The sequence below is a fragment of the Hevea brasiliensis genome, chromosome 5 (genome assembly GCF_030052815.1).
Source record: "Hevea brasiliensis isolate MT/VB/25A 57/8 chromosome 5, ASM3005281v1, whole genome shotgun sequence".
Taxonomy (NCBI): domain Eukaryota; kingdom Viridiplantae; phylum Streptophyta; class Magnoliopsida; order Malpighiales; family Euphorbiaceae; genus Hevea; species Hevea brasiliensis.
The window spans coordinates 22,532,530-22,540,887 of NC_079497.1; positions in this window are offsets into that span (position 1 = coordinate 22,532,530).

An 8,358-nucleotide genomic window follows, 5' to 3' on the forward strand; every position below is an offset into this window, starting at 1 on the left:
AAATTAGATTGACTACAAAATCATGGCACTCTTCTTGCTGTAAAATTTTTCGATGATAGTGCATTTTCCTATTGATAGGAGATCTCCATCACAATCAATACTATAGCTTTTTAATAGCTCAAATTCATTTGAAAAAATAAATCAACTTCTAAGAAATTATACTCAATTGTAAAATTTGAATAAATACCGCAATCAATTTATATCTCAGCATCAAAAGCTACCACAAAAATAACAAAAATACTCGCATATAAAAATGTCAAAACTCTCACCGTGAGAGATAAAACAAACAATCAATAAAAAGATCTCCTTGAAATGGAGAAGAACTAAAGAAATCACATAAAAATATCACTTTATTAAAAGGTTAAGGGAAATGTCCTTACCTCTAATTAACATAGTTGGCAACAACCCCAAAAATATTTTTTTATTGAAAGGGAGAAAAGTATAAAAAGGAAGAGAAGGGAGGGTGGCAAGTAGCATGTCACAATCCATCTCAAAGCTGGACTGGTATTAGGACTTGAGTAAGTTTAGGATTATCGAGTAAAATATGTGTGTGACATTGTATCAAGTTCTATAAAGTTTCAGTGCACATTTAGCCACCTAAAGGAACCATAAGATCTTTGAGATTAGGTCAAAAGTCTCCCAGCACAAAGACTACTAATCGATGCAAATGGTGGGAAGAATATAACAAGGTAAAGATATAGCTTCGAATTGGATGGAGATGGAACCATGTGGCAAGGTTCTAGGTTTATGTGCCTGATGTGGACAACTTAAAAAATGAGTTATGTAAGAGGCATACTATGTAACATGTAACATCCATTAGGGATAGATGGTGACATATAGAATAGGTTCTGATAATGTGGCATGAAAAGAGATACAATAAAATTTAGCTCCAAGTGCACATGTCAGAATGTTCCATTCGAACATATGAGGGAAGAGGCAGGAAACTCCCATTCCAAAGAGGGAGTGGGAAATGGTTACTATAGGCCTCTATGACTAGGTTGCCATGTAACATAAGAGGAAGTGACTGCATTCGGGTAATAGTGAGTCAGTATATCAAATCGGTTCACTTTTGCCTATACATATGACCTTCTCAGTGAAATAGTGCACCGGGTTATATGTTTGAGACGCAGTCAACTTAAATTAGGTTATGTTCCCTTTATGCTAGATAGAAGGCCTGAGTTCACTTTTTGTTTTGGATGATGTTGTAGAGATACTTGGCACTAGTTGGAGTTTTATACAACTTTCCACCTTCAATGGTGAGGTTAAGGTGTTAAGGCTTCATTAGTGACATAATGTAAGTTGGGAGTTCATAACCTTTTAGATTTGAAGAGGTACATGTGTACTGAGGATGGAGTGATTCTTGCTAGGGCTTAGTGGAAAATATTGGAACAAATAGTCACTTCTGTATGGTTCTTATAATAATAGTCATATTAGGATGACACAATATGAGGCACTTCATGGTAAGAAGTGTAGGCCAACTCTCTATTAGATAGAGATTGATGATACAGTGCGCATTATATGTTTTCAAATTCAGTACACATTAAGGAAGGTTGCTTAGAAACCATAAGCAACAAAGGAAAGTTTTAGTAAGCATGAGAGTTAATAGGATAAAAATGATGTCTAAGATTCCAAAATGATGACAATGCTCCTAGAGGTCCATTTTATTGCTCTTTATATATTGTTGACCCCATGTATCTCAAAATGAGCATTGATTTTGATGATAACAAAACTCAAAGAGAATCTATCTAACCCAACTTTAAAGTGATGTGTAGATTCTTTGTCTTATTACTAAAGAATTCTTGAAGTTGCATCTAATGAGAAAGGGTACTCAAAGGCATTTCAAGACAAATACAAAATGAGAAAAGGACAAGACTATGGAAGCCAAGACTCAAAGAAAAGGTATGAAAGGCATAGTATTAAGGAGTGAGTCTTAGGTCTTTTGTGAAAAGAATGAATGAGAATTTAGTCATATGGAGCTCAAAAATAAAATTTTATCTTCTGATTACTTTTTCTCATCATGACCTTGGATACTACCATTGAAATATTTTTAAGGTCTAAATCATTTGACATTGCAAGTTGAGATATGCAGCTGTTGACTTAGTTTGCTAACTGGTTTGCTAAATTTTTTAGTTTGCTAATGAGTTTGCTAAAAACGTTAGTTTACTAACCAGTTTACTGACTGCTCCTAAAATTTCATTAGTTTGCTAATTTATCAGAGCTGCTCAACTTCGCACAAAAGGACAAAATAACGGCTATTTTGTCTTGGGCAGTGTGTATAACGTTCTAAAAGGGTTTCAAACGGTCTAAAATGATTTGAGACTATAAATACACATTCTCTACTTCATTTACACTTGATGAAAGCTTACATTTGAACTCCAATCTTGATTTTTCATTTATTGCTTTCATTCAAGAGCTTTAAAGATTTTGAGCTTCCATTGGCAAATCAACTCATCTCTTCTTTATAGTTTGATTTGTATTGAGTAAGAGTGAGTATTACAACATTGAATTGCATTTAAGAGAGGTTGTACAAGCACCTATTGAAGCTTGAGAGAGAAAGTGCTTGTGATAGCATTTGTGAAGGTTTCAAGCTACCTTGGTGAAAGCTTGGTGTTGAGAAATTGTAAAGGGCTTTTGGTCTCTTGCCTTCAAAAGAGCAAATAGTGGAGAGAAGACTCAAAGAGGGTTCTTTGAGAGAGTGGATGTAGGCTTGTTAAGCCAAACCACTATAAAAATCGTTGTGTTTGATCTCTCTAACCTTTACCTCCTTAATTTTGTGCAATTTAAATTTTACTTGCTATATATATGATATTGAATGTTGTTTGAATAAGATTGAATTGATGAATTTGAGTACATATTGAGTGACTTGAGAAACAAATTGTATATTGTATGATACATGCCTTGTTAGATATTGCCATATACATTGATTGAGGCTTGAATTGCAACTTAGGAATACATTGTTGAAGCACATATTACTTTCATTTTATTTAGTGAAGCACCTAGTTGAACAAAGCCACAATTTTTCATTAGGCTACAAGCAAGGGCCGAAAAATTGTTAAAGTCCAATTCACCCCCCTCTTAGACTATTTTGGGACAACAAATTGGTGTCAAAGCCTGACTCTCTTGCTTAGGGTCTTACAACCTTAGAGTGATCCACAATGGCTAGTTCATCTAGTAATTCTGCCGGTATACCCGCACCATTAGTTGAAGGCTACTCAATCACTAGACCACCACTCTTCAATGGCACTAATTATTCATTTTGGAAAGTAAGAATGAGAAATTTCATACAATCTGTAGATGTTGATGCATGGAGAATTATTAAAAATGGTCCACATGTTCCTCAAAAGAATGGTCCAGGAACTACAAAGGTTCCAAAACTTGAAGATGAATATGATGACAATGATTGGAAGAAAATTTCTATAAATGCTAAAGCTATTAATATTTTGCATTGCTCACTTGACCTTAATGAATACAATCGTGTTTCAGGATGTCAATCTGCTAAGGAAATTTGGGATAAGCTTGAAGTGACTTATGAAGGAACTGATGTTGTTAAAGAGTCCAAAGCAAACCTTCTTATTCGAGATTATGAGCTGTTTGAAATGAGGCCAGGAGAATCAATTGCGGATATGAGTACAAGGTTTACTGATCTTGTAAATCTTCTCAAAGCGCTCGGTAAAAGATTTGAGGAAGCTGAACTTGTGAAGAAAATTCTTAGATCACTTCCAAAGTCTTGGGAAGCAAAGACAACAGTTATCCAAGATACCAAAGATTTCAAAACATTCACCTATGATGAACTCATTGGTTCTCTCATTGCACATGAGATGGTATACAAGAAAGATGAAGTTGAAAATGAGCAAAAGAAGAAGAAAAGCATTGCTCTCAAGTCAAATAAGGATGAAGATAAGAAGAAAGGAGTTGCATTCAAAGTTGACTCAAGTGACAACTCAAGTGCTTCGAGTGAAGATGATGATGAAATGGCTATGCTTGCAAGAAAATTTAAAAGAGCTTTCAAGAAAGGAGGAAGCAAATACAAGAAATTCTTAAAAAAGTATACTCCCAAGGATAAACACTTCAAAGATTTAAAAGAAGAAATTGTATGTTATGAGTGTCACAAACCTGGACATATCAAGCCCAAATGTCCATTGCTCAAAAAGAAGAAAGGAAAAGAAGATAGGAGCAAGAAAGCTATGAAAGTAGTATGGAGCAACAGTGAAGAATCTTCAAATGATGAATCAAGTGACAAAGAGGCTGCTCTTCTTTGTATGATGGCACTTGAAGAGAAAGTCGAAAGCTCACAAAAGGAAGAAGAAAGTGACAATGAGGTAAACTCTTATGAATCTCCTAATGTAGAAGAACTTGAACTTGCATTTGCTAGAGTATAGGATGAGTATAGAAATTACAAGAGAAAATGCAGTAAAATAAATTTAGAGATTGAATCATTGAAATCACAAAATATTGCCATGTCCAATGTGTATAAAGAAAATGAATTTTACAAAGGACAAATTGTTTTGTTTAAAGAACTAGACTTAGAGTTGAAATCCTCAAAAGAAACTTGTGAAATGCTCATTGAGAAAAATAAAGTTCTTGAAGCTAAAGTAGAGTCTTTGACAAATGACTTGGCAAAATTTACAAAAGGAAAAGAAACTCTAGATGTACTTCTTGGAAACCAAAGAATTTCAAATGAGAAATATGGAATTGGTTTTGATGGTTTCATGAACTATGACAAGTACAAGAATCATTTCATTAAAGCATCTACATCCTCCTTGCCTAATGTTACATGTTATTATTGCAATAAAAGAGGTCATATGATTAGTTCTTGTGCACTTAGAAAAGGTCATCTTAAGGTAAAGAAGGTATGGGTACCAAAGGGAACCTTACCTAAGGTCACTAACCCCCAAGGACCCAAAGTTGCTTGGGTACCTAAAGTTCAATGATTAAATTTCAGGTTTGTTTCAAAGGGATGAAGGAAAGTGAAAAATGGTACATAGATAGTGGTTGTTCAAAGCACATGACTGGTGAAAAGGACAAGTTTTCAAAAATCACAATGAAAGATGGAGGATATGTAAAATTTGGAGATAAAGGAAAAGGAAAAATAATTAGAAATGGCTCAATTGGAACCAAACCTTGTATTGAAGATGTATCACTTGTTGAAGGTTTAAAATACAACTTGCTAAGTGTAAGCCAACTCTGTGATAAAGGTTTTGAGGTAAAGTTTACTTCTTCTCTGTGTACAATCAATAACTTAGATAATGATACATTGTTCATTGCCAATAGATCCAATAATGTTTACTTGCTTGACATGAATAATTTTGAAACTAATCATGGTACATGTCTAGTATCTCTTGATAACTCTAGTTATTTGTGGCATAGAAGACTAGGTCATGCAAGCATGCATACACTCTCAAAATTTTCTAAGAAAGAACTTGTTAATGGTCTTCCTAAGATTAAGTATGAAAATGAATTTCAATGTAGAGCTTGTGCACTAGGAAAGCATACTAGAGCATCTTTTAAATCTAAAAATATTGTGTCTACCACTAGGCCATTAGAATTGCTTCATCTTGATTTATTTGGACCCGTAACTCCTACTAGTCTTGGTGGAAAGTCATATGTTTTAGTTATTGTTGATGACTATTCTAGATATACATGGACATTTTTCCTTGCTCACAAAGATGAAACTTTCGAAAAATTCACCTCATTTAGTAAAATGGTTCAAAATGAAAAAGGCTTTTGCATCTCATCTATAAGAAGTGACCATGGAACTGAATTTGAAAATCATTTGTTTGAGAAATATTGTGATAAACATGGAATCAATCATAATTTTTCAGCTCCTAGAACACCACAACAAAATGGGGTAGTAGAAAGGAAAAATAGGACTTTACAAGAAATGACTAGAACTATGTTGAGTGAAAATAATTTGCCAAAATACTTTTGGGCTGAAGCTGTTAATACATCTTGCTATGTGTTGAATAGAGTTTTGATTAGACCAATTTTGAAAAAGACCCCCTATGAGCTATGGAAAGGAAGGAAACCAAATATCTCATATTTCAAAGCATTTGGTTGTAAGTGCTATATTTTAAATAACAAGAAGGATAACTTAAAGAAATTTGATGCTAAATCCGATGAAGGAATCTTTCTTGGGTATTCAACAAAGAGTAAAGCCTATAGAGTGTTCAATAGAAGAACTTTGGTTATTGAGGAAACTATTCATGTTTTGTTTGATGAGACTAACCCTTCTATTAGAAGGAAAAATGCTTGTGATGATAATAATGAGCAGATTTTTGGAAAAGAAAATTCAATATCAAGTCAAGAAATGGAACAAGTTGATGACAAAGATGAGGAAACTCAAGGAGAAACTACAATAGATGTCCACGATGCCAATGAAGATCAAATTAATGAAGAAATGCCAAATTTGGAAGAATTACAAGTAAATGAGCCCCAACATGAAGATTTACCTAAAGAATGGAGATTCCATAGAAATCATCCTCAAGAAGACATTATTGATGATCCATCTCAGAGGATGATGACTAGAGCTCAATTGAGAAGATATTTTGGTAATGTTGCTTTTGTTTCACAAATTAAACCTAAATGTTTTGAAGATGCTCAAAATGATGAAAGTTGGATTCTTGCTATGCAAGAAGAACTAAATCAATTTGAGAGAAATAAAGTTTGGAATTTAGTGCCTAAACCAAAAGATCATTCAATTATTGGTACTAAATGTGTTTTTAGAAACAAAATGGATGAAAAAGGCAATGTTGTTAGAAACAAAGCTAGACTAGTGGCTCAAGGCTACAACTAAGAGGAAGGGATTGATTTTGATGAAACCTTTGCTCCGGTTGCTAGAATTGAAGCTATTAGAATATTGTGTGCCTTTGCATGTTACAAAGATTTTATGCTTTATCAAATGGATGTCAAGAGTGCATTTTTAAATGGTTATATTGATGAGGAAGTGTATGTTGCACAACTTCCAGGCTTTGAAAATCATGAGCATCTAAATCATGTTTATAAACTTACTAAAGCCCTATATGGTTTAAAGCAAGCTCCTAGAGCATGGTATGAAAGGCTTAGTAAATTTCTTTTACAGAATGAGTTCCAAAGAGGCAAAGTGGATACAACACTTTTTGTTAAGAAGCATCATGATGATATGCTCATTGTGCAAATTTATGTTGATGATATAATTTTTGGTGCTACTAACGAATCTCTTTGCAAGAAATTTTCTAAGATTATGCAGAATGAATTTGAAATGAGCATGATGGGTGAGCTCACATTCTTCCTTGGACTTCAAATTAAGCAAATGAAAGATGGCATCTTCATAAATCAATCAAAGTACATCAAGGATATGCTAAAGAAATTTAAAATGGAAGATTTGAAGAGCATGGGCACTCCTATGAGTTCAACAATCAAAATTGACAATGATGAAAAAGGTAAAAAAGTGGATACAAAGCTTTATAGAGGTATGATTGGCTCTCTTTTGTATCTTACTGCATCTAGGCCAGACATACACTTTAGTGTTTGCTTGTGTGCAAGATTTCAATCATGTCCAAAAGAATCTCATCTAAGTGCAGTTAAAAGGATTTTTAGATATCTCATTGGCTCACAATCAATTGGTTTATGGTATCCAAAGTGTGAATCATTTAATCTTGTTGGCTATAGTGACTCTGATTTTGCTGGAAGTAGACTGGATAGAAAAAGTACTTCAGGTACTTGCCAATTTCTTGGTCTTGCACTAGTTTCTTGGCATAGTAAGAAACAAACTTCAGTAGCTTTATCTACAGCTGAGGCAGAATATATAGCTGCTGGTAGTTGTGTTGCTCAAATTTTATGGATGAAACAACAATTGGAAGATTTTGGTTTAAAATATAATCTTGTTCCAATTAGGTGTGACAACACAAGTGCCATAAACTTGGTCAAAAATCTAGTCCAACATTCAAGAACTAAACATATTGAGATCAGACATCATTTTATTAGAGATCATGTTCAAAATGGAAATATCAAAATTGAGTTTGTTACCTCTGAAAATCAACTTGCTGACATTTTTACAAAGCCTCTTAATGAAGAAACATTTTGTAGAATTAGAAGAGAAATTGGTATGTGTGAACTGTTTGTTTGAAATTTAATTCATAATAATTTCATGTTTTACATTTTGTTTAATATGTGAGTGAACTGCTGTAATATAAGTTTGCTAAGAAATCTTTAAAGAATATTAGCTAACTTGTTTGTGTACTCGTGAAATTAGTTTACTAAGTTGTATGCTAATATTGCGTGACGAAAATTAGTTTGCTATATCTTGTACTGTTCAAATTTCAAACCGAAAGGTGATTGTTCTTGAAATTTTTCTGCATGTCCAGTAATGCATTTATCTTT